This window comes from Anastrepha ludens, unplaced genomic scaffold (genome assembly GCF_028408465.1).
Source record: "Anastrepha ludens isolate Willacy unplaced genomic scaffold, idAnaLude1.1 ptg000018l, whole genome shotgun sequence".
Taxonomy (NCBI): domain Eukaryota; kingdom Metazoa; phylum Arthropoda; class Insecta; order Diptera; family Tephritidae; genus Anastrepha; species Anastrepha ludens.
In genome coordinates, this window is record NW_026530029.1 from 308429 (window position 1) to 336067 (window position 27639).

The 27639-nt window shown below is 47.1% G+C and overlaps 2 pseudogenes; both read left to right on the top strand.

Annotated features, from left to right (window-relative positions):
* The first annotated feature begins 12350 nt into the window (after positions 1–12350).
* On the top strand, positions 12351–14339 carry LOC128870658 (small subunit ribosomal RNA; annotated as a pseudogene).
* Positions 14340–16925: 2586 nt separating this feature from the next.
* Positions 16926–19675, top strand: LOC128870671 (large subunit ribosomal RNA; annotated as a pseudogene).
* The last annotated feature ends 7964 nt before the right edge of the window (positions 19676–27639 follow it).

The following is a 27639-nucleotide window of genomic DNA, read 5'->3' on the forward strand; positions in this document are numbered from 1 at the left end:
CAGGGGATAAATTAGGTCCAGCCGGGAAGCGCATGGAGAAACTCCGCAGGAATTTCGGTGCTTCCCTGGAAAATTCGGGAATAAAAATTGGGGGCGAATTTATGGGGCGCTTCAAGTCCATTGTGACGGCCTTTAGTGGAGCCGTCATAGATATGGACGACGTCCCGAAAAGTGTGGCAAAAGACCTCCTGGGATACTCCTTGGAGTTCGAGGAACTGTTTGTGGAAATGGTGACGGAAATAGCCCATCTTCGTGGGCGGTTAGAAGCCACGAAGATAACTAGGGAGGGAGCACCTCAGAGGACGGCTGGAGCTGCGCTGGCTGGTGCAGCGATGATGCCGGCACCTCAGGCGCCTGCGCCTGTGTTGCCTGCGTTGCCGGTGCCCAAGCCAGTTGAGACCTGGTCGGTCGTAGTGAGGGGTAAGACCCCCACTACGTCCAAAGAGGTGATCAAAAAAGTGGTAAAGGAGGTAGGGCCTTCCATGGGGGTAAGGGTGCACGAGGTGCGCCCGTTGAAGGATGGAGGTGCGATTATTCGCACCCCATCAGTTGCTGAGAGGGATAACTTGGTGAGAAATGCCAAGTTTTCCGAGGTGGGGCTCGATGTGAGCATACGTCGGAAGCTGGGACCTAGGGTTGTGGTCCAGGGGGTTCACACGGAGATCTCCCCTGATGAATTCATGGGAGAGTTGTTCCGTTTGAACCTCAAGGAGTTCAGCCCTGGGTGCCTTGAGAAGGACGTAAGGATGGTCAGCCGTCCTTGGAAGGTCAGCCCTGATGGGGTGACGAATGTTGTCCTTGAGGGCACGGACATGCTAATATCCGCCCTCCTGGAAGCAGGTCGTTGCTACGTTAAGTGGTTTTCCTTCCGGGTACGGCCGGACCAACTGACGCCCGGCTGCTCCCGATGTATGGGATTCGATCACAGGGTGGCAGAATGCAGGGCCAAGAAGGATGTCTGCCGAAGGTGCGGGCAAGAAGGACACAGGAGTGCGGGTTGTGGCAATGCCCCGCATTGTCGCAACTGTGCGTTTAAGGGCAAGCCAGCCGGGCATTTAATGATGTCCACTGTCTGCCCGGTGTACTGTGCCATTGTTGCCCGTGCGCTCGTTAGACATTAATGGTTAAGCTATATCAACTGAACTGTCAGGGGGCTTATGCCGTGATGTGTGAATTGGGGGCGTGTATGTTGGAGGGGGGCTGCGGCATTGCTTTGCTCCAGGAACCATACTCCACCAATGGGGTGGTGAGAGGTCTTCCTGGGGGCTTCAGGGTCTTTACGGACCTTGGAGTCAATGCCGCAGTAGCTGTGTGTGAGCCAAGCTACTCTTGTGTAGTAGTTGACTCATCACAGTGGGGAGTATGTGTGTGTGTCGAGGGGGAATTCGGCAGAATGAATGTCGTCAGCTTGTATTGCAAGTTTGACGAGCCTCTGGAGCCCTATTTATTTATTTATTTATTTATTTATTTAATTATTGTCTTTGAATGGATACATTCTTACAGACTATATTAAGCTAATGTACAATAGTTTATTAGTTACTAAGAAAAGAACGATTTAAGATGATTGACTAAGATGCCATACGGCCATGTAAAATCAGCACCAGAAGAATTGAAAAACATATTTAAATCTGAACATGCCCTAGGAATCGGAGCATTCATCCCATAGTTGGTTCTCGAGAAGCCAATTTTAAAGGTTTCGTACTGTCGGAGCCTCATATTGGGTATATTAAATTGAATTTTACTTAAGAGGGAAGGGCAATCAATAGATCCAGAAATAATACGAATAATAAATGAGCACGATAGAATAGACCGTCTGCTATCAAGTGGTTTTAAGTCAATTAGTAAACATCGAGAGCGGTACGATGGTACAGGTTCAGAAAAGTTTAAAGATCGGAGCGCAAAACGAAGAAAGACTTTCTGCACTCTCTCAATCCGATTAGACAGACCTATTTGGTACGGTCTCCAAATAATAGCGGCATACTCTAATCTTGATCTAACAAAAGCACAATACAATGTTTTGAGAGTGTGTGGGTTGGTAAATGCAGAACAATTTCGGCGAACGAATGCTATTTAAGGTACATAGATGCGGTGCTACTACGTGAGAGTAGCATTCCTGCCATCGTGTGTCTGGATGCGAATGCTACTTCCCCGATATGGTTCAGCAAGGTATCCAGGCATACTTCTGGATATCAGAGCCACGATCGGGGTGAGGCTATGAGCGAATGGCTTGTGGCGAATAGCCTCCTCGTTGCAAACGAACCAAGCGAGTGGTATACGTTTGAGGGTCCTAGAGGTGTGAGTGACATTGACGTGACGCTCATGAATGAGGCAGCAGCGAGTAGGTTCGAGTGTAAATGGAGCGTTAGGGGGGGTTGGGGAATTAGTGACCATAATTTAATACAAATTATGGTTACTCCCCGTACCCCGCAGTTAGAGGGGGGGAGTCCATTGAGGCGATGGCGTACCTCGTGTACTGACTGGAACCGATATGGACATACTGTTAGGGAAGCGGTATTGGGTATACCGCTTAGTGAGTTTGAGGAATTGGGGGTTGATGAGCAAATTGCTCGTCTATCTGAGTGTGTCTGGGGAGTGAATGACTTAGTGTTTAGGAAAGCTAGGGCTGTGAGAATGAAAGGTGTGAAATGGTGGACGAGTGAGCTAAATTCAAAGAGGAGGTCTGTCCGACGCTTGAGGCGGTTGTTTCAACGCGGCAGGCGGACCAATTCGGAGAATCTGTCCCAGCTCAGGTATCAATTTAGTGTAGGAATGAAAGAATATAAGAAAATGTTGGTGAGAGGGAAAGAGGAAGAGTGGAGGAGATTTGTGGGGGATAATAGGGACGACCCTTGGGGACAGGTCCTTAGGATCTGTCGGGGCCGTCGAAATGAGATGGCTAGCTCTCTTCGCGTGGGTGACACTGTGTCAACAACGTGGAGAGAGTGCGCCAATGTTTTGTTAGGTGAGTTCTTTCCAAGGGCTGAGGTTCAGGTTCCTCCTGCACAAGAGGTGCCTGTTCCTCCACTAGACGTTGGGGAGTTGGGGTATGCGTTTGGCCTGGTCAGGTCTAAAAGGTCTCCAGGTTTAGATGGTTTGAACGGAGAGATGTGCAAATGCTTGTGGAAGTTCATTCCGGAATACTTGGAGGCCATTTATGATAAATGCATATGGGAGGGATATTTTCCACGTGAGTGGAAAGTTGCTAGGGTTGTTGTACTCTTGAAGTCGCCCGATAAGATCAGGAGTGATCCTCGATCTTATCGTGGTATCAGCCTCCTTCCGGTGCTTGGAAAAGTGCTGGAGAGGGTTATGGTTGAGCGGCTTCAGGAGCTAACTCGGGGTGTTAGGTCGGATAGGCAGTATGGGTTTAGGAAAGGACGTAGTGTAGAAGATGCGTGGATGTATGTTCAGAGTGTAGTTAGGGGAAACGTCAATAAATATGTCCTTGGCATGTTTATTGACTTTAAGGGGGCATTTGATTACTTGCGCTGGGATCGTGTGTTACAACGACTAGAGGAGCTTGGTTGTCCGGAAATTACTCTATGGCGGAGTTATTTTTCGGACAGAAAAGCATCTATGGTAGGTGTGGGCGGGAGTGTGGAGATTGGGGTGGTGCGAGGCTGTCCGCAGGGATCCATCTGTGGTCCCTTCATTTGGAACCTCATGATGGACTCCCTGCTTCGGCAGTTAGAGCCACTTTGTAAACACTGTGCGTATGCGGACGACCTTCTCATTTTGGTTGAGGGTCGTTCGCGTGAGGAACTGGAGCGAGTGGGGGGGCAGCTCCTTACATTGACCCACAATTAGGGGGTAGATGTGGGAGTGGATATATCAATGGACAAAACGGTGACAATGCTGCTTAAGGGCAGATTGTCCCCGAGTCGTCCACCGATTGTTCGTTTGAATGGGGTAGGGATTAGGTATGTGACGCAAGTCAAATACCTGGGGTTAACTATGAGTGAAAGGATGTGTTTTACTCCACACTTAGTGTTGTTGAGGGAGCGGCTGCAGGCAATTGTTGGGCAAGTGCGTCGCGTTGTCAGATTTGACTGGGGTCTTAGCCGGCGCGCGGTTCGCACTGTATATCGGGGCCTATTTGTGGCCTGTGCCACTTATGGCGCTGCTATATGGTATGAATCGGCTTTAAAGTCGGTTGGCAAACGTCATCTGATGGCGTGTCAGCGCATTATGTTGCTTGCCTGCCTGCCTGTATGCCGTACAGTGAGTACGGATGCGTTGCAGGTGTTGTTAGGTGCGCCTCCTCTTGACCTGTTAGTCGTGCAACGGGCGGTTGCCTTCAGGTTGAGAAGGAGGCTTTGTATGCCGCTGCGTGTTGGATGGTTATCCGACGGTGATGTAGGAAGGGGGTTTTTAGAGTGTAAAAGGTTGTTGAACGAGTGCATGCTTCGTGTGTGGCAAAACCGTTGGGACAATAGTTCCAACGGTCGCGTGACATACGAGTACATTCGGGATGTTTCCTTTGTCGGGGAGAATCCAGATTTTGGATTTTCCCTCAGCCTAGGATTCCTCCTTACAGGACATGGGCCTCTTAATGCGTATTTGCATGAGAGGTGCTTGTCTACAAGTGAGGAATGTGTTTGTGGGTCGGCAAGAGAGGACTGGGTTCACGTTCTCTGTGAATGCCCGAGGTACTCAGACATTAGGGATCTTGTGGGTGTGGGGATTAGTTGGACTAATGGACGGTATGATGTGAGTGGTGTGATTGCCAACCGTCGGAATGTCGAAATGTTAGGGCAATATGCGCGTGAGGTATTTATGCGGCGACGTAATTTAAGGCGTTCAGTTGATTAGTTTTTGGCCATTCTTGGCGGTGTGTTTTGTTGTGGGATTGGGGTTTGGGTGTGGGGAATGGCCACCAGTCCAGAGCTGTATGGAAGCTCAACTGGTAGTAGTCTCGGCTACGAGGTCTGACCGGAGACTTAAATCTGGTACCACGGGGAACAGGGGCCCTCGGAGCTTGCTCCGACCTGTTCTTGAGGTAGGCCCTTCGGGGAGTATCGTGGTGGCTGTGGTTAACACCTAAATGCGGGTAGAGCCTTTTGGCTCGATGTGGAGTTGCAATGCAACCGGGTGCCGGAACCCATAGAACGGCAGAGGGTTAGATAGACCTCGAACCCTACCAAGGTGGTTAGTGTGTCCATTCCACACTACCAATTGGTATCCTTAAATGATTCGGCATTTTTGGGGCGCTGATCAACGCATTGTTTTGATCCGTTGTGCTTTTGAGCACCGTGGGTTTGGGCTGTCGCCAGCAGGAACTAACGTAAAAACCCTAGACGACGATGTCCCTATCTACTCATTCTCAGTCTGACTGTTGAATTGTGCGGACGTGTCGAGTGGTAAGCGGTGATCTGCGATTTTTTTGCGATTTCCTTTGTTTTTCATTCGTGTGTGAGTACCGGTGCGTAATACCGTTTTGTGAGTGACGCCAATTTTTTGCGTGGCTGTACGTGTTTTCGTACAGCGTAGGGATTTATTGGACGCTTGAGTGAGTGCCGTTGTGCGAGTGACGCTACTTTTGTCGTAGCTGTACCATAGCGGTACAGTGTTTACGAGTGATTGCAAGTGCCGTACGGTAGTGTTGTTGGACACTCTAGTGAGTGCCACTATACTCCGTACTATTGACACATAGTGCGTGCGTGTGAGTGCTGCTAGATATATAGCGTCGGTAATTTTCCGCTAAAGTTGTTTACAACTATTGCGGGCGTGCCGTTATTTTTCGGCGTGGTGTTTTGCGCGTGCCGTTAGACCTCGGCGTCGTTTTCGTGTCGCGCTGTTATTTTTCGGCGTGGGTTCCTTGAGTGCGTGTACACTAGGTTGTCGTGCCGCTATATTGCCATATTTGGCAACGGTAAAAAGGGCGTCCCCTTTTGTGCGTGGGTACAGTACTGCTTCAAGGTTGAATACCTTGTGCAGGTGCTGCGAACAGAGCGTGCTGCGTTTTTGCCTGCGGTCGAGCTCGGCGTTAGCTCCACCTTGGTCGACCCGTCCTTGTTCGGGGAACAGTGTTCCGTCCGGCAAGGCATTGGTGGTGAGCTTTGCCGGACCTTTGGTTGGCGCTGTGGGCTACGCCCTCGCGCTTCGCTTTGGCTCGCCGATAGGTGCAGCCGCTGTGTGCGTGCCTGTGCGGGGTTCATTCCTGCCGTGCAGTAGTTGCCGTCGCCCAAAAGGGACCCAATTTTTGTTGTTTCTCGGGAGGCCTTTATCCGGCGAATTCGGCAACCTTAGTGGTGGACCGTTGGGCAGTGCCCAAAATAGAAGGTTTGAGGAAGAGGGCGAGCACCCCTCTTCCAAGCGGTTCGGCAGTGCCATCGTCGGCAATGGGCGAGACGACGTCCGGAAAGGAGGAGGTGATTCTGCGGTCCCCTCCTCGCATCAAGAAGAAGGCCGCGGGGGGTGCAGCGGTCTCGGTGGAGAAGTTGGGTAAGTCGGTTTGGAAGGTATCTGAGAAGGTATCTGAGAAGGTACCTTCGAGTAAGTCGGGGGCGAGTGGAAGCGAGGGCGCTTCCAAAAGTGGAAAGATTGGGAGTGGGAGAAATGGGCGGAAGACAGGGGAAAAATTAGGTCCAGCAGGGAAGCATTTGGAGAAATTCCGCAGGAATTTGGGTGCTTCCCTGGAGAATTTGGGAACGTTTGGTGGGGATGCCGAACGCAAGAAAGTTGGGGGTGAGTTTATGGGGCGCTTTAAGTCCGTTGTGACGGCCTTCAGTGGAGCCGTCATAGACATGGACGGCGTCCCGAAGAGTTTAGCTAAGGACCTCCTGGGATACTTCTTGGAGTTCGAAGAACTTTTCGTCGAGATGGTTGCGGAGATCGCCCATCTTCGTGGGCAATCTAGAAGCCACGAAGAAAACAAGGGAGGAAGCACCTCGGAGGACGGCTGGAGCTGCGCTGGCTGGTGCAGCGATGATGCCGGCACCTCAGGCGCCTGCGCCTTTGTTGCCTGCGTTGCCGGTGCCCAAGCCAGTTGAGACCTGGTCGGTCGTAGTGAGGGGTAAAACCCCCACTACATCCAAGGAGGTCATTAAAAAAGTGGTTAAGGAGGTAGGGCCTTCTATGGGGGTTAGGGTGCTGAGACGGTGGGGCTCGATGTGAGCATACGTCGGAAGCTGGGGCCTAGGGTTGTGGTCCAGGGGGTCCACACGGAGATCTCCCCTGATGAGTTCATGGGAGAGTTGTTCCGTTTGAACCTTAAGGAGTTCAGCCCTGGGTGCCTTGAGAAGGACGTGAGGATGGTCAGCCGTCCTTAGAAGGTCAGCCCTGATGGGGTGACGAATGTTGTCCTTGAGGGCACGGACATGCTAATGTCCGCCCTCCTGGAAGCAGGTCGTTCCTACGTAAAGTTTTTTTCCTTCCGGGTACGGCCGGACCAACTGACGCCCGGCTGCTTCCGATGCATGGGGTTCGATCACAGGGTGGCAGAATGCAGAGCCAAGAAGGATGTCTGCCGAAGGTGCGGGCAAGAAGGACACAGGAGTGCAGGTTGTGGCAATGCCCCGCATTGTCGCAACTGTGCATTTAAGGGCAAGCCAGCCGGACATTTGATGATGTCCACTGTCTGCCCGGTGTACTGTGCCATTGTTGCCCGTGCGCTCGTTAGACATTAATGGTTGAACTATATCAACTGAACTGTCAGGAGTCTTATGCCGTGATGTGTGAATTGGGGGCGTGTATGTCGGAGGGGGGCTGCGGCATTGCCTTGCTCCAGGAACCATACTCCACCAATGGGGTGGTGAGAGGTCTTCCTGGGGGCTTCAGGGTCTTTACGGACCTTGGAGTCAATGCCGCAGTAGCTGTGTGTGAGCCAAGCTACTCTTGTGTAGTAGTTGACTCATCACAGTGGTGAGTATGTGTGTGTGTCGAGGGGGAATTCGGCAGAATGAATGTCGTCAGCTTGTACTGCAAGTTTGACGAGCCTCTAGAGCCCTACTTAAGATACATAGATGCGGTGCTACTACATGAGAGTAGCATTCCGGCCATCGTGTGTCTTGATGCGAATGCTACCTCCCCGATGTGGTTCAGCAAGGTATCCAGGCATACTGCTGGATATCGGAGCCACAATCGGGGTGAGGTTATGAGCGAATGGGTTGTGGCGAATAACCTCCTCATAGCAAACGAACCAAGCGTATGGTATACGTTTGAGGGGCCTAGAGGTGTGAGTGACATTGACGTGACGCTCATGAATGAGGCTGCAGCGAGCAGGTTCGAGTGTAAATGGAGTGTTAGGGGGGTTGGGGAATTAGTGACCATAATTTAATACAAATTATGGTTACTCCCCGTACCACGCAGTTAGAAGGGGGGAGTCCATTGAGGCGATGGCGTACCTCGTGTACTGACTGGAACCGATATGGGCATACTGTTAGGGAAGCGGTATTGGGTATACCGCTTAGTGAGTTTGAGGAATTGGGGGTTGACGAGCAAATTGCTCGTCTATCTGAATGTGTCTGGGGAGTGAATGACTCAGTGTTTAAGAAAGCTAGGCCTGTGAGAATGAAAGGTGTGAAATGGTGGACTAGCGAGTTGAATTCAAAGAGGAGGTCTGTCCGGCGCTTGAGGCGGTTGTTTCAACGCGCCAGGCGGACCAATTCGGAGAATCTGTCTCAGCTCAAGTATCAATTTAGTGTAGGGATGAAAGAATATAAGAAGATGCTTGTGAGAGTTAAGGAGGAAGAGTGGAGGAGATTTGTGGGGGAAAATAGGGACGACCCTTGGGGACAGCTCTTTAGGATCTGTCGGGGTCGTCGAAATGAGATGGCTAGCTCTCTTCGCGTAGGTGATACTGTATTATCGACGTGGAGAGAGTGCGCCAATGTTTTGTTAGGCGAGTTCTTTCCCAGGGCTGGGGTTCAGGTTCCTCCCGCACAAGAGGTGCCTGTCCCTCCACTAGACGTTGGGGAGTTGGATTATGCGTTTGGCCTGGTCAGGTCTAAAAGGTCTCCAGTTTTCGATGGTTTGAACGGAGCGATGTGCAAATGCTTGTGGAAGTTCATTCCGGAATATTTGGAGGCCATTTATGATAAATGCATATGGGAGGGATATTTTCCACGCGAGTGGAAAGTTGCTAGGGTCGTCGTACTCTTGAAGTCGCCCGATAAGATCAGGAGCGATCCCCGATCTTATCGTGGTATCAGCCTCCTTCCAGTACTTGGAAAAGTGCTGGAAAGGGTTATGGTTGAGCGGCTTCAGGAGCTTACTCAGGGTGTTAGGTCGGATAGGCAGTATGGATTTAGGAAAGGACATAGTATAGAAGATGCGTGGATGTATGTTCAGAGTGTAGTTGGGGAAAACGTCAATAAATATGTCCTTGGCATGTTTATTGACTTCAAGGGGGCCTTTGACTACTTGCGCTGGGACCGGGTGTTACAACGGCTAGAGGAGCTTGGCTGTCCGGAAATTACTCTATGGCGGAGTTATTTTTTCGAGAGAAAAGCATTTATGGTAGGTGTGGGCGGGAGTGTGGAGATTGGGGTGGCGCGAGGCTGTCCGCAGGGATCCATCTGTGGTCCCTTCATTTGGAACCTCATTATGGACTCCCTGCTTCGGCAGTTAGAGCCACTCTGTAAACACTGTGCGTATGCGGACGACCTTCTCATTTTGGTTGAGGGTCGTTCGCGTGAGGAACTGGAGCGAGTGGGGGGGCAGCTCCTTACATTTACCCACAATTGGGGGGTAGATGTGGGAGTGGGCATATCGATGGACAAAACGGTGACAATGCTGCTTAAGGGCAGATTGTACGTTTGAGCGGGGTATTGATTAGGTATGTGACGCAAGTCAAATACCTGGGGTTAACTATGAAGGAGGCAATTGTTGGGCTAGTTCGTCGCGTGGTCAGATTTGACTGGGGCCTTAGCCGACGTGCGGTTCGCACCGTATATCGGGGCCTATTTGTGGCCTGTGCCACCTATCGTGCCACTATATGGTACGAATCGGCTTTAAAGTCAGTTGGCAAACGTCATCTGAGGGCGTGCCAGCGCATTATGTTGCTTGCCTGCATGTCTGTATGCCGTACAGTGAGTACGGATGCGCTGCAGGTGTTGTTGGGTTCGCCTCCTCTTGACCTGTTAGTCGTGCGGTGGGCGGTTGCCTTTAGGTTGAGAAGGAGGCTTTGTATGCCACTGCTAGATGGATGGTTATCCGACGGTGATGTAGAAGGGGGTTTTTAGAGTGCAAAAGGTTGTTGAATGAGTGTATGCTTCGTGGGTGGCAAAACCGTTGGGACAAAAGTTCCAAAGTTCGCGTGACATACGAGTACATTCGGGATGTTTCCTTTGTCGGGGAAAATTCTGATTTTGGATTTTCCCTCAGCCTAGGATTCCTCCTTACAGGGCATGGGCCTCTTAATGCATATTTGCATGAGAGGCGCTTGTCCACAAGTGAGGAATGTGTTTGTGGGTCGGCAAGAGAGGACTGGGTGCACGTCCTCTGTGAATGCCCGTTGTACTCAGACATTAGGAATCTTGCGGGTGTGGGGATTAGTTGGACTGATGGACGGTATGATGTGATTGGTGTGATCGCCAACCGTCGGAATGTCGAAATGTTAGGGAAATATGCGCGTGAGGTTTTTAGGCGGCGACGTAATTTAAGGCGTTCAGTTGATTAGTTGTTAGCTATTCTTGTCTGTGTGTTCTGTTGTGGGATTGGGGTTTGGTGTGGGGAATGTCCACCAGTCCAGAGCTGTATGGAAGCTCAACTGGTAGTATAGTCTCGGCTACGAGGTCTGACCGGAGACTTAAATCTGGTACCACGAGGAACAGGGACCCTCGGAGCTAGCTCCGACCTGTTCTTGAGGTAGGCCCTTCGGGGAGTATCGTGGTGGCTGTGGTTAACACCTAAATGCAGGTAGAGCCTTTTGGCTCGATGTGCAGTTACATTGCAACCGGGTGCCGGGACCCATAGAACGGCAGAGGGTTAGATATACCTCGAACCCTACCAAGGTGGTTAGTGTGTGCATTCCACACTACCAATTGGTACCTTAAGTGCTTTTTGCATTTCTGGGGCGCTGATCAACGCATTGTTTTGGTCTGTTGTGTTTTTGAGCACCGTGGTGTCGGGAAACTGTTCGACTGTCGTGTGACCGTCGGTGGGTTTTTCCCGTTAGCGAGAGACACTTCAATTGCGCGTGCCTGATCGGCGTAATTCTATTGTGCGAAAGACCATTGTTCAACTGTGCGTGTAATTGTCGGCGGGTTCTTCCCGATAAAAGTGGGTGCCGCTATAACTGCGCGCACCTGTTCGGTGTAACACGTGTTGCGTGGGAAAAACAATTATCGCTGTGCGGGTAGGGAGGAACGCTATAATTGCGCGTGCTTGTTCCGCGTAATTTCTATTGTGGGAAAAACAATTATCGTTGTGCGGGCAATTACCGGTGGGTTTATTGCGTGTAGACAATTATTCACTGTGCGAGTGCCGTGACGCGAGTGACAGTGGTGGCAGTGGGCTATGCCCAAATTAGGCGTGGCGATGAAGAGGGCGAGCACCCCTCTCCAGTGCGGTTCAAGATTGGCGTCGTCGGCGATGGATGGGAGGAGGAGGTCCTCTTGAGATCCCCTCCCAGTATGAAGAAGAAGACCGCTGGAGGAGCAGCGGTCCCAGCTGAAAAGGTGGCTGCAAAGGCACCTGAAAAGAGTAAGTCTAGGGTTAGTGAAAGCGAGTGCGCTTCCGAAAGTGGTAAAAGGAGTGGGAAGACCGCAAAATTGGGACCAGCCGGGAAGCTGATGATAAAACTAAGGAAGAGTTTTGCCCCTTCTCAGGAGGGGTTGGGAGTGCCCGGTGGGGATGACGAGCGCGAGAAAGTTCATGGGGCGTTTTAAGTCCGTTGTGGCTGCCTTCAGCGGAGCCGTCATTGACATGTACGCTGTCACGAAGAGTGTTGCGAAGGACCTCCTGGGTTACTCCTTGGAGCTTGAGGAACTCTTCGTAGAGATGGTGGCGGAGATCGCCCATCTTCGTGGGCAGTTAGAAGCCACGAAGAGGACAAGGTAGGAAGCACCTCGGAGCACCTATATATAAAATATATATAGAGAACGAAAATGCTTTGTCATAAAAAACGGTTTTTGAATTTTGATAAGAAAAGCTAAAGGGGTCGGCGGGAGCGCACAGTGAACGAAAGAAAATGAAAGAAAAACACAACAAAGAAGACCAAATAAAATACAAATATTTTATACAAATAAAAACACATTATTAAGAAATAATGATGATGATAAATAAATTGTGTTATTATAATTACGTTCTATTATATGTGTGTTTTCCCCTTTCCTCTTTATATACACCGTCGTAATTTATGAAATTTTCAAATATGAAAAACAAAGAAAAATATATAAATAAATATTATTCTGGTAGATCCTGCCAGTAGTTATATGCTTGTCTCAAAGATTAATCCATGCATGTCTAAGTACAAACAAATTAAAAGTGAAACCGCAAAAGGCTCATTATATCAGTTATGGTTCCATAGATCGTTAACAGTTACTTGGATAACTGTGGTAATTCTAGAGCTAATACATGCAATATAAACACGGACCTTATGGAACGTGTGCTTTTATTAGACTAAAACCAAGCGATCATTTGATCGTTAAATTGGTTGAACTCTAGATAACTTGCAGATCGTATGGTCCCGTACCGACGACAGATCTTTCAAATGTCTGCCCTATCAACTTTTGATGGTAGTATCTAGGACTACCATGGTTGCAATTGTAACGGGGAATCAGGGTTTGATTCCGGAGAGGGAGCCTGAGAAACGGCTACCACATCTAAGGAAGGCAGCAGGCGCGTAAATTACCCACTCCCAGTTCGGGGAGGTAGTGACGAAAAATAACAATACAGGACTCATATCCGAGGCCCTGTAATTGGAATGAGTACACTTTAAATCCTTTAACCAGGACCTATTGGAGGGCAAGTCTGGTGCCAGCAGCCGCGGCAATTCCAGCTCCAATAGCGTATATTAAAGTTGTTGCGGTTAAAACGTTCGTAGTTGAATTTGTGCTTCATACGGGTAGTACAACTACATATTGTGGTATGTACATTACCTTATGTATGTAAGCGTATTACCAGTGGAGTTCTTATATATAATTAATACAATGTATTTTTTATATATTCCTCCTATTTAAACCTACTTCAGTGCTCTTCATCGAGTGTTGTTGTGGGCCGGTACAATTACTTTGAACAAATTAGAGTGCGTAAAGCAGGCTCCAAATGCCTGAATATTTTGTGCATGGAATAATGAAATAAGACCTCTGTTCTACTTTCATTGGTTTTTAGATCAAGAGGTAATGATTAATAGAAGCAGTTTGGGGGCATTAGTATTACGAAGCGAGAGGTGAAATTCTTGGACCGTCGTAAGACTAACTTAAGCGAAAGCATTTGCCAAAGATGTATTCATTAATCAAGAACGAAATTAGAGGTTCGAAGGCGATCAGATACCGCCCTAGTTCTAACCATAAACGATGCCAGCTAGCAATTGGGTGTAGCTACTACTATGGCTCTCTCAGTCGCTTCCCGGGAAACCAAAGCTTTTGGGCTCCGGGGGAAGTATGGTTGCAAAGCTGAAACTTAAAGGAATTGACGGAAGGGCACCACCAGGAGTGGAGCCTGCGGCTTAATTTGACTCAACACGGGAAAACTTACCAGGTCCGAACATAAGCGTGTAAGACAGATTGATAGCTCTTTCTCGAATCTATGGGTGGTGGTGCATGGCCGTTCTTAGTTCGTGGAGTGATTTGTCTGGTTAATTCCGATAACGAACGAGACTCAAATATATTAAATAGATGCTTTCAGGATTATGATGTTGAAACTTATATAGCCTTATTTCATGCGTACATCTTGAATGTACAAGTGTTTGAATGTGTTTATATAAGTGGAGTCGTACCTGTTGGTGTGTCCCATTATAAGGACACTAGCCTCTTAAATGGAAAAATTGCGTCTAGCAGTAGCGAGATTGAGCAATAACAGGTCTGTGATGCCCTAAGATGTCCTGGGCTGCACGCGCGCTACAATGAAAGTATCAACGTGTATTTCCTAGACCGAAAGGTCCGGGTAAACCGCTGAACCACTTTCATGCTTGGGATTGTGAACTGAAACTGTTCACATGAACTTGGAATTCCCAGTAAGTGTGAGTTATTAACTCGCATTGATTAAGTCCCTGCCCTTTGTACATACCGCCCGTCGCTACTACCGATTGAATTATTTAGTGAGGTCTCCGGACGTGATCACTGTGACGCCTCGTGTGTCACGGTTGTTTCGCAAAAGTTGGCCGAACTTGATTATTTAGAGGAAGTAAAAGTCGTAACAAGGTTTCCGTAGGTGAACCTGCGGAAGGATCATTATTGTGTTCCATATCCGTAAGAAAAACAAACAAACAAAAAATAGTACATACCAAAAAAATAAAAACAAAAACACAAACAAAAGAAAAAAAAAAGAAAAATATATGATTGTTTTGAATCCATATTCTTTTTATTCTTTTTCATTCAATTTCTGAGCCATCAATTATATCATATTAAATATAATATGATGGTACATTTTGTAATGTTTTTTCTTATTTTTGGAGTTTACTCCTTAAGAAACGATACATAAGGCCCATGGTATGAAAAATATGGGTAGTAAAATCGTGTGAATCACCGGAAGTGTACGCTGACGGAAGTGACGCGTTGCCCTTTTCTCTTTTGGTTTGTGTTTTTCATGGTTTATTTAATTGGTAAGTGTTTATTTTAAATTTTTCCAACGAAGACACAAACCACCACTTTGAATATTTGAATATTATCTGCGCAGCGCAATAATGCAACAACAAACCATACAGCAGCTACTCAGTGTTTTTGCTACTACATTTCACCTCAAACTGTGCATGCGTAATTGTGCCTGCGAATGTTTTGTTACAATGGAGAAACTACTCAGAGTGTTTCGCTGCTACATTTGACATCAAACTGTGGCTCATCATCATAAATGTGTGGCTTACAAAGTATATTCACTAATTTTGCAAATAGCAAAATTGCATAGCTGGAAACATAAAACGCCTCTGTTAGCTATCCTACATAAAAGTAAATTTTGTAAACTGTGCATGTTAATTATTAATTGCGCAGTTACCGTGTAAAGCAAATTAAACTTTAGAACAGCCATTTTTCATACGCCGCCGGCCAAGGCATCCACACCAGAGCAGCAATAGAAACTTGGTTAAGAATTTGCGCTAGCTAAGCTACGAACCATTTCTGGTTCCATTTTGCAAAGACGCTACTACAGTGCACATCAAACAGTGGACGAGTAGGTAGCAGCACAACGTACCGGAAATTTTACCCAATGCACGTTTTAAATGAGTTTCTGCAGAGAATGTTAATTAACATGCAAGAGAATTCTGCATTCTGTTGCATATAATTAACATTATCTGCTGCTACAAACCTTACAAATCTCAATTTTACTAAAAATAGTTAACAGTAACATTTGCGCCTTCTCATCTCATAAAGGGGGAACACCACTGTGAGTTTTCAGCTCCGACACGCGACTGGAGTTTACTCCTTAAGAACGATTACCGTGATATTTAAAAATAAAGGTTCCAGAGAGCTTAAAATACGTTCTCATATGCATTAATTACCAATAAATCAACAAAATTAATATACCCATTCACATATGGCAGATACCTGCAAAATTGACAATCAGCTATCAATACTGTTGTGAAAGGTTTTTCTTCATAGAAATTACATTGGTGGAATATTTCGGTGTTTTTGCTTTGTTTAATTATTTTCATCTTAACGATATGATGAAAACACAAGGAGAAGGATTAGGTAATTTAATTCCGCAATTCGCTGCTAATAAATAAATTTACATTTTTCCAGTAATATAGAAAAGGTCTTTATTTACTCCTTTTGCATATTAAATATATTTTTAAATATCACGGTAATCGTTCTTAAGGAGTAAACTCCAGTCGCGTGTCGGAGCTGACACACACACCTCGTTTTTTTTTCTAAAAACATTTAAACATGAAAATAAAAAGTTGTATTTATTATTCATCACATATATTTAATTGAATGATAAGTTAATTTGTTCACAATAACAAAAGTGGTATATATTTATTATTATATAAATAAAATGATTAAAAAATACAAAATAATGAATCACAATAAATACCACCACTGTATTATTGTTGAACTAAGACATTCGCAACTTAATAAAAATATTTAGAATTAAATATATTTGATATATATTATTGAAAGAAAATCAATTTATATATTATTATTATTATTATTTAATTTTACTCTTTCAATTAATATATGCAAATAAAATTGACATTTGTTATAAATAAAAATAAATAAAAAAATACTCTAAGCGGTGGATCACTTGGCTCATGGGTAGATGAAGAACACAGCAAACTGTGCGTCATCATGTGAACTGCAGGACACATGAACACCGACATTTTGACAATCCATGCTGTTATGTACAATAAATTAAATTTTAAAGTACTGCTTGGACTACATATGGTTGAGGGTTGTAAGACTATGCTAAATAAGTTGCTTATTCTTTTATAAAAATAATTGAATTTAAGCAAATGTGTATATTATTGGATTTTAAATAATTCATAATATTAATAGCAAAAAAATAAAGATATATAATGAATTTTTTATTTATTAATATATTCTTAAAAAAAAAAAATCCTCTCAAATAAAATGAAATAAAAAAAATTTTGAATCTAAGTATTCTCTTTAAAAAATTTTCATATTATTTATATATATATAAAATATTAATTTATATATGTAATTAAAGGAGGAATGTCTAGCATAAAAATTAATTTTTTTTATTCTAGAATTGCCTCATTTTACATAATTATTATTTATAATATATATTTATATAAAAGGAAAAAAGAAAAATAGAGATGAAAAGATGATATAATTATTTATTAAATTGTGAGAAGATAAAAAATATTAAAACGACCTCAACTCATATGGGATTACCCCCTGAATTTAAGCATATTAATGAGGGGAGGAAAAGAAACTAACAAGGATTTTCTTAGTAGCGGCGAGCGAAAAGAAAATAATTCAGCACTAAGTCACTTTGTCTATATGTCAAATGTGAGATGCAGTGTATGGAATATCCCAATATCTAGTATGAGCAATTAACGATTTAAGTCCTTCTTAAATGAGGCCATTTACCCATAGAAGGTGCCAGGCCCGTATAACGTTAATGATTACTAGAAAAATATTTCCAAAGAGTCGTGTTGCTTGATAGTGCAGCACTAAGTGGGTGGTAAACTCCATCTAAAACTAAATATAACCATGAGACCGATAGCAAACAAGTACCGTGAGGGAAAATTTAAAAGAACTCTGAATAGAGCGTTAAATAGTACGTGAAACTGCTTAGAGGTTAAGCCCGATGAACCTGAATATCCATTATGAAAAATTCATCATTAAATAAATAAAAATATTGTGCATTTTTTTCATATAAGGACATTGTAATCTGTTAACATAATAAAGTATTTATCAAAAGATCATTGGTGATATTAAGTTTATTTAATTTAATTTGCTTTTTAAGCATATTAACATAGAATAAATACTAATGATTTGATAAAGTGTTGATAGATTTTATTATATATAATGCTAAAATTCATTTTTTGCATTTTACAAAAAATTTAATATCTATGATATTAATATTTATTTGTATGCATTTATATGATTAATAATGCGAAAGAGTCAGGATACCTTCGGGACCCGTCTTGAAACACGGACCAAGGAGTCTAACATATGTGCAAGTCAATGAGTTATATTAAACTTAATGGCATAATTAACTTAACTTAAATATAATGGGATTAATTTTTTGTCTATTTTCTTAAATAGTCAATTAATTCAATCCCGGGGCGTTCCATATAGTTATGTATAATGATAATTTATTATTATTTATACCTCTAACTGGAGCGTACCTTGAGCATATATGCTGTGACCCGAAAGAAGGTGAACTATACTTGATCAGGTTGAAGTCAGGGGAAACCCTGATGGAAGACCGAAACAGTTCTGACGTGCAAATCGATTATCAGAATTGAGTATAGGGGCGAAAGACCAATCGAACCATCTAGTAGCTGGTTCCCTCCGAAGTTTCCCGCAGGATAGCTGGTGCATTTAAAAATTATATAAAATAATCTTATCTGGTAAAGCGAATGATTAGAGGCCTTAGGGTCGAAACGATTTTAACCTATTCTCAAACTTTAAATGGGTAAGAACCTCACCTTTCTTGATATGAAGGTTGAGGTTATGATATAATGTGCCCAGTGGGCCACTTTTGGTAAGCAGAACTGGCGCTGTGGGATGAACCAAACGTAATGTTACGGTGCCTAAATTAACAACTCATGCAGATACCATGAAAGGCGTTGGCTGCTTAAAACAGCAGGACGGTGGACATGGAAGTCGTAATCCGGTAAGGAGTGTGTAACAACTCACCTGCCGAAGCAACTAGCCCTTAAAATGGATGGCGCTTAAGTCGTATACCTATACATTACCGCTAAAGTAGGTGATTTATAAAACAATTTCGATTGATTTATAAATTTTGAAACTTTAGTGAGTAGGAGGGTACAATAGTGTGCTTAGAAGTGTTTGGCGTAAGCCTGCATGGAGCCGCTATTGGTACAGATCTTGGTGGTAGTGGCAAATAATCGAATGAGACCTTGGAGGACTGAAGTGGAGAAGGGTTTCGTGTGAACAATGGTTGATCACGAGTTAGTCGGTCCTAAGTTCAAGGCGAAAGCCGAAAATTTTTAAGTTTTCAATAAAAAATATTAATACAATTTATATATATTATTCAAAATAATTAAATACTTGAATTATTTTGAACGAAAGGGAATACGGTTCCAATTCCGTAACCTGTTGAGTATCCGTTTGTTATTAAAAATGGGCCTTGTGCTCATCCTGGCAACAGGAACGACCATAAAGAAGCCGTCGAGAGATATCGGAAGAGTTTTCTTTTCTGTTTTATAGTCGTACTACCATGGAAGTCTTTCGAAGAGAGATATGGTAGATGGACTACTGTTGTGTCGATATTTTCTCCTCGGACCTTGAAAATTTATGGTGGGGTCACGCAAACTTCTCAACAGGCCGTACCAATATCCGCAGCTGGTCTCCAAGGTGAAGAGTCTCTAGTCGATAGAATAATGTAGGTAAGGGAAGTCGGCAAATTAGATCCGTAACTTCGGGATAAGGATTGGCTCTGAAGATTGAGATAGTCGGGCTTGATTGGGAAGCAATACCATGGTTTATGTACTCGTTCTGGGTAAATAGAGAATTACGATTCTTGTTCCCCGGATAGTAGTTACGTAGCCAATTGTGGAACTTTCTTGCTAAAATTTTTAAGGAATTATATCATTCGATATATATTCTTTTTAAATTATAACGATTATCAATTAACAATCAATTCAGAACTGGCACGGACTTGGGGAATCCGACTGTCTAATTAAAACAAAGCATTGTGATGGCCCTAACGGGTGTTGACACAATGTGATTTCTGCCCAGTGCTCTGAATGTCAAAGTGAAGAAATTCAAGTAAGCGCGGGTAAACGGCGGGAGTAACTATGACTCTCTTAAGGTAGCCAAATGCCTCGTCATCTAATTAGTGACGCGCATGAATGGATTAACGAGATTCCTACTGTCCCTATCTACTCCCCCCAGCGGTGCAGGGGTTAGAATATGCCCGAGGTAAGGTATGCCTGTCGTAAAAGGCGACTAAAATCTAGGTTTGCCAGTGCCTGAGTAGTATGGATGCTCAACTGGCAGAGTCTTCGGGTTCGATGTCTTACCGGAGACCTTAACTCGGTACCACGGGGAACAGGAGCCCTCAGAGTTCGCTCTGACCTGTTCTATGGGAACGGCCCTTCGGGGAGGTTTTCGTGGTGGCTGTGGTTGAGACCTAAAGCGCGGGTAGAGCTTTAGCTCGATGTAGTGTTGCAATTAACCGGGTGTCGGGACCCAAAGAACGGCAGAGGTATGGGTAGGCCTCGAGCCCTACCAAGGTGGTCAGTGTGTCCATGCCACACTGCCAATCGGTATCCTTAAATGCTTCGGCATTTTTGGGGCGCTGATCAACGCATTGTATTGATACGTTGTGCTTTTGAGCACCGTGGGTTCAGGCTGTCGCCAGCAGATACTCACGTTAAAAACACCAGACGATGATGATGTCCCTATCTACTATTCTCAGTGTGACTGCTGAGCTGAACGGACGTGCCGTGCGCTGTGTGCTATTTTTGCGATTTCGCTGTGTGCCTGTGTGCTTTATCCGCGTGTGATAACCGGTAGTTATACAGTTGTGCGAGTGACGCTAATATTGTTGTGGCTGTACCATAGCGGTACAGTGTTTACAATTAATTGCAATAGTGAGTGCCGTTGTGCGAGTGACGCTACTTTTGTCGTAGCTGTACCATAGCGGTACAGTGTTTACGAGTGATTGCAAGTGCCGTACGGTAGTGTTGTTGGACACTCTAGTGAGTGCCACTATACTCCGTGCTATTGACACAGAGTGCGTGTTTGTGAGTACTGCTATTTATAGCGTCGGTAATTTTCCGCTAAAGTTGTTTACAACTTTTGCGGGCGTGCCGTTATTTTTCGGCGTGGTTTTTGGCGCGTGCCGTTAGTTCTCGGCGTCTTTTTAGTGTCGCGCTGTTATTTTTCGGCGTGGGTTCCTTGAGTGCGTGTACACTAGGTAGTCGTGCCGCTATATTGCCATATTTGGCAACAGCAAAAAGAGCGTCCCCTTTTGTGCGTGGGTACAGTACTGCGCCAAGGTTGAATACCTTGTGCAGGTGCTGTGAACAGAGCGTGCTGCGTTTCTGCCTGCGGTCGAGCTCGGCGTTAGCTCCACCTTGGTCGACCCGTCCTTGTTCGGGGAACAGTGTTCCGTCCGGCAAGGCATTGGTGGTGGCCTTTGCCAGACCTTTGGTTGGCGCTGTGGGCTACGCCCTCGCGCTTTGCTTTGGCTCGCCGATAGGTGCAGCCGCTGTGTGCGTGCCTGTGCGGGGTTCATTCCTGCCGTACAGTATTTGCCGTCGCCCAAAAGGGACCCAATTTTTGTTGTTGCTCGGGAGGCCTTTTACCGGCGAATTCGGCAACCTTAGTGGTGGAGCTTTGGGCTATGCCCAAATTAGAAGGCTTGAGGAAGAGGGCGAACACCCCTCTTCCAAGCGGTTCGGCGGTGCCATCGTCGGCAATGGATGAGACGACGTCCGGAGAGGAGGAGGTGATTTTGCGGTCTCCTCCCCGTACTAAGAAGAAGACCGCTGGAGGTGCAGCGGTCCCGGTGGGTAAGTCGATTTTGAAGGTATCGAGTAAGTCGGGGGCGAGTGGAAGCGAGGGCGCTTCCGAAAGTGGAAAGATTGGGAGTGGGAGCAAGGGGCGGAAGACGGGGGAGAAATTAGGTCCAGCAGGGAAGCGGTTGGAGAAAATCCGCGGGGAATTGGGTGCTTCCCTGGAGGATTTGGGTACGTTCGGTGGGGGTGCCGAACAAAAGAAAGTTGGGCGGAAGTTTATGGGGCGCTTCAAGTCCATTGTGACGGCCTTTAGTGGAGCCGTCATAGACATGGACGGCGTCCCGAAAAGTGTGGCAAAAGACCTCCTTGGATACTCCTTGGAGTTTGAGGAGCTTTTTGTGGAGATGGTGGCGGAGATCGCCCATCTTCGTGGGCGGTTGGAAGCCACAAAGGTAAATAGGGAGGAAGCACCTCGGAGGACGGCTGGAGCTGCGCTGGCTGGTACAGCGATGATGCCGGCACCTCAGGCGCCTGCGCCTGTGTTGCCTGCGTTGCCGGTGCCCAAGCCAGTTGAGACCTGGTCGGTCGTAGTGAGGGGTAAAACCCCCACTACGTCCAAAGAGGTGATTAAAAAAGTGGTAAAGGAGGTAGGGCCTTCCATGGGGGTAAGGGTGCACGAGGTGCGCCCGTTGAAGGATGGAGGTGCGATTATTCGCACCCCATCAGTTGCTGAGAGGGATAACTTGGCGAAAAATGCCAAGTTTTCCGAGGTGGGGCTCGATGTGAGCATACGTCGGAAGCTGGGGCCTAGGGTTGTGGTCCAGGGGGTCCACACGGAGATCTCCCCTGACGAGTTCATGGGAGAGTTGTTCCGTTTGAACCTCAAGGAGTTCAGCCCTGGGTGCCTTGAGAAGGACGTGAGGATGGTCAGCCGTCCTTGGAAGGTCAGCCCTGATGGGGTGACGAACGTGGTCCTTGAGGGTACGGACATGTTAATGTCCGCCCTCTTGGAAGCGGGTCGTTGCTACATAAAGTGGTTTTCCTTCCGGGTACGGCCGGACCAACTGACGCCCGGCTGCTTCCGATGCATGGGCTTTGATCACAGGGTGGCAGAGTGCAGAGCCAAGAAGGATGTCTGCCGAAGGTGCGGGCAAGAAGGACACAGGAGTGCAGGTTGTGGCAATGCCCCGCATTGTCGCAACTGTGCATTTAAGGGCAAGCCAGCCGGACATCTGATGATGTCCACTGTCTGCCCGGTGTACTGTGCCATTGTTGCCCGTGCGCTCGCTAGACATTGATGGTTGAACTATATCAACTGAACTGTCAGGGGTCTTATGCCGTGATGTGTGAATTGGGGGCGTGTATGTCGGAGGGGGGCTGCGGCATTGCTTTGCTCCAGGAACCATACTCCACCAATGGGGTGGTGAGAGGTCTTCCTGGGGGCTTCAGGGTCTTTACGGACCTTGGAGTCAATGCCGCAGTAGCTGTGTGTGAGCCAAGCTACTCTTGTGTAGTAGTTGACTCATCACAGTGGGGAGTATGTGTGTGTGTCGAGGGGGAATTCGGCAGAATGAATGTCGTCAGCTTGTACTGCAAGTTTGACGAGCCTCTAGAGCCCTACTTAAGATACATTGATGCGGTGCTACTACATGAGAGTAGCATTCCTGCCATCGTGTGTCTTGATGCGAATGCTACCTCCCCGATGTGGTTCAGCAAGGTATCCAGGCATAGTGCTGGATATCGGAGCCACGATCGGGGTGAGGTTATGAGCGAATGGCTTGTGGCGAATAACCTCCTCGTAGCAAACGAACCAAGCGTATGGTATACGTTTGAGGGGCCTAGAGGTGTGAGTGACATTGACGTGACGCTCATGAATGACGCAGCAGCGAGTAGGTTCGAGTGTAAATGGAGTGTTAGGGGGGGTTGGGGAATTAGTGACCATAATTTAATACAAATTATGGTTACTCCCCGTACCCCGCAGCTAGAAGGGGGGAGTCCATTGAGGCGATGGCGTACCTCGTGTACTGACTGGAACCGATATGGACATACTGTTAGGGAAGCGGTATTAGGTATACCGCTTAGTGAGTTTGAGGAATTGGGGGTTGACGAGCAAATTGCTCGTCTATCTGAATGTGTCTGGGGAGTGAATGACTCAGTGTTTAGGAAAGCTAGGGCTGTGAGAATGAAAGGTGTGAAATGGTGGACTAGCGAGTTGAACTCAAAGAGGAGGTCTGTCCGGCGCTTGAGGCGGTTGTTTCAACGCGGCAGGCGGACCAATTCGGAGAATCTGTCTCAGCTCAAGTATCAATTTAGTGTAGGGATGAAAGAGTATAAGAAGATGCTTGTGAGAGTCAAGGAGGAAGAGTGGAGGAGATTTGTGGGTGAAAATAGGGACGACCCTTGGGGACAGGTCTTTAGGATCTGTCGGGGTCGTCGAAATGAGATGGCTAGCTCTCTTCGCGTAGGTGATACTGTATTATCGACGTGGAGAGAGTGCGCCAATGTTTTGTTAGGCGAGTTCTTTCCCAGGGCTGAGGTTCAAGTTCCTCCTGCACAAGAGGTGCCTGTCCCTCCACTAGACGTTGGGGAGTTGGACTATGCGTTTGGCCTGGTTAGGTCTAAAAGGTCTCCAGGTTTCGATGGTTTGAACGGAGAGATGTGCAAATGCTTGTGGAAGTTCATTCCGGAATATTTGGAGGCCATTTATGATAAATGCATATGGGAGGGATATTTTCCACGCGAGTGGAAAGTTGCTAGGGTCGTCGTACTCTTGAAGTCGCCCGATAAGATCAGGAGCGATCCTCGATCTTATCGTGGTATCAGCCTCCTTCCAGTACTTGGAAAAGTGCTGGAAAGGGTTATGGTTGAGCGGCTTCAGGAGCTAACTCGGGGTGTTAGGTCGGATAGGCAGTATGGTTTCAGGAAAGGACGTAGTATAGAAGATGCGTGGATGTATGTTCAGAGTGTAGTTAGGGAAAACGTCAATAAATATGTCCTTGGCATGTTTATTGACTTCAAGGGGGCCTTTGACTACTTGCGCTGGGACCGGGTGTTACAACGGCTAGAGGAGCTTGGCTGTCCGGAAATTGCTCTATGGCGGAGTTATTTTTCGGACAGAAAAGCATCTATTGTAGGAGTGGGCGGGAGTGTGGAGATTGGGGTGGCTCGAGGCTGTCCGCAGGGATCCATCTGTGGTCCCTTCATTTGGAACCTCATGATGGACTCCCTGCTTCGGCAGTTAGAGCCACTTTGTAAACACTGTGCGTATGCGGACGACCTTCTCATTTTGGTTGAGGGTCGTTCGCGTGAGGAACTGGAGCGAGTGGGGGGGCAGCTCCTTACATTGACCCACAATTGGGGGGTAGATGTGGGAGTGGATATATCGATGGACAAAACGGTGACAATGCTGCTTAAGGGCAGATTGTCCCCGAGTCGTCCACCGATTGTCCGTTTGAATGGGGTAGGGATTAGGTATGTGACGCAAGTCAAATACCTGGGGGTAACTATGAGTGAAAGGATGTGTTTTACTCCACACTTAGTGTTGTTGAGGGAGCGGCTGCAGGCAATTGTTGGGCAAGTGCGTCGCGTAGTCAGATTTGACTGGGGTCTTAGCCGACGCGCGGTTCGTACCGTATATCGGGGCCTATTTGTGGCCTGTGCCACTTATGGTGCCGCTATATGGTACGAATGGGCTTTAAAGTCGGTTGGCAAACGTCATCTGATGGCGTGCCAGCGCATTATGTTGCTTGCCTGCTTGCCTGTATGCCGTACAGTGAGTACGGATGCGTTGCAGGTGTTGTTAGGTGCGCCTCCTCTTGACCTGTTAGTCGTGCAACGGGCGGTTGCCTTCAGGTTGAGAAGGAGGCTTTGTATGCCGCTGCGTGTTGGATGGTTATCCGACGGTGATGTAGGAAGGGGGTTTTTAGAGTGTAAAAGGTTGTTGAATGAATGTATGCTTCGTGGGTGGCAAAACCGTTGGGACAATAGTTCCAACGGTCGCGTGACATACGAGTACATTCGGGATGTTTCCTTTGTCGGGGAAAATCCAGATTTTGGATTTTCCCTCAGCCTAGGATTCCTCCTTACTGGACATGGGCCTCTTAATGCATATTTGCATGAGAGGCGTTTGTCCACAAGTGAGGAATGTGTTTGTGGGTCGGCAAGAGAGGACTGGGTGCACGTCCTCTGTGAATGCCCGATGTACTCAGACATTAGGAATCTTGCGGGTGTGGGGATTAGTTGGACTGATGGACGGTATGATGTGAGTGGTGTGATTGCCAACCGTCGGAATGTCGAAATGTTAGGGCAATATGCGCGTGAGGTGTTTAGGCGGCGACGTAATTTAAGGCGTTCAGTTGATTAGTTTTTAGCCGTTCTTGTCTGTGCATTCTGTTGTGGGATTGGGGCTTAGGTGTGGGGAATGGCCACCAGTCCAGAGCTGTATGGAAGCTCAACTGGTAGTAGTCTCGGCTACGAGGTCTGACCGGAGACTTAAATCTGGTACCACGGGGAACAGGGGCCCTCGGAGCTTGCTCCGACCTGTTCTTGAGGTAGGCCCTTCGGGGAGTATCGTGGTGGCTGTGGTTAACACCTAAATGCGGGTAGAGCCTTTTGGCTCGATGTGGAGTTGCAATGCAACCGGGTGCCGGGACCCATAGAACGGCAGAGGGTTAGATAGACCTCGAACCCTACCAAGGTGGTTAGTGTGTCCATTCCACACTACCAATTGGTATCCTTAAATGCTTCGGCATTTTTGGGGCGCTGATCAACGCATTGTTTTGATCCGTTGTGCTTTTGAGCACCGTGGGTTTGGGCTGTCGCCAGCAGGAACTCACGTAAAAACCCTACACGACGATGTCCCTATCTACTCATTTCTCATTGTGATTGTTGAGCAGTGAAGACGTGCCGTGTCGTGAGCGCATAAATTATTGCGAATTCCGTTTTGTGCTATATCCGCTATTCGAGTGACGCTACAGTGTAGCTGTACATGAACTGTACATCGATTCGGGCACATTGTGCTTTGTGCTTAGTGAGTGCCGTTGTGTGAGTACGGGAAAATACCGCTGTGTTTTCACCGGAATTTTTAGTGACGCTACGTTTTAGCGTGGCTGTACAGTAGCTGTACTTTGTTGACGGGCAACTGTGTTAAGTGAGTGCCATTCTGCGGATACGGGAACTTTCACCGTTATTCGAGTGACGCCAAGCTGTGTGCGTGGCTGTACATAGTATCGTACAGTGTGCGGTGAACTATTGGTTATACTCTTGCGTGTGTGCCGTTATTGGTTCGGCGTGGTTTTTGCGAGTGCCGTTAATTTTCGGCGTGGTACTTGGTGCGTGCCGTTAGTTTTCGGCGTGGATATAGTGAGTGCGTTGATAGTTTGGCGTGCTGTTATATTGCTATCTTCGGCAGCGATAAAAGGGGTGTTCTTTTTTGTGCGGTGGTATAGTGCTGCGCCAAGGTTGAATACCTTGTGCAGGTGCCGTGTTCACAGCGTGCTGCGTTTGGCCTACGGTCGAGCCCGGCGTTAGCTTCATATTGGTCGACCCGTCCCTGTGCGGGGAACGGTGTTCTGTCCGGCAGGGCATTGGTGGTGGCCTTTGCCAGACCTTTGGCTGGTGGTGTGGGCTACGTCCTCGCGGTTGCTTTGGCTTGCGTTAGGTGTGGTTGCTGTGTGCGTGCCTGTGCGGGACTCATCCCTGTCTTGCAGTATCTTACTGTCGCCCAAGAGTGACCTGTTTTTGTTGTTGCTTGGGAGCGATATACGGCGGATTCGTCAAGCTAGTTGGTGGGGCATTGGGCGATGCCCAACTTAAGCGATATGCGGAAGAGGGCGAATACCCCTCTTCCCATCGGTTCTGTTGTACCGTCGTCGGCGATGGACGAGACAACGTCGGGGGAGGAGGAGGTTATTTTGCGGTCCCCTCCCCGTATTAGGAAGAAGACCGCTGGAGGTGCAGCAGTTCCGGTAGTAAAGGCGAGTGACGAGGGGAAGGTAGCCCCTAAGTTACCTGAAGGTAAGTCGGGGGTAAGCGGAAGCGAGGGCGCTTCCGAGGGGGAGAAAAAGGGGGGGGGGTGAAAAAGGTGCGTAAATCAGGGGATAAATTAGGTCCAGCCGGGAAGCGCATGGAGAAACTCCGCAGGAATTTCGGTGCTTCCCTGGAAAATTCGGGAATAAAAATTGGGGGCGAATTTATGGGGCGCTTCAAGTCCATTGTGACGGCCTTTAGTGGAGCCGTCATAGATATGGACGACGTCCCGAAAAGTGTGGCAAAAGACCTCCTGGGATACTCCTTGGAGTTCGAGGAACTGTTTGTGGAAATGGTGACGGAAATAGCCCATCTTCGTGGGCGGTTAGAAGCCACGAAGATAACTAGGGAGGGAGCACCTCAGAGGACGGCTGGAGCTGCGCTGGCTGGTGCAG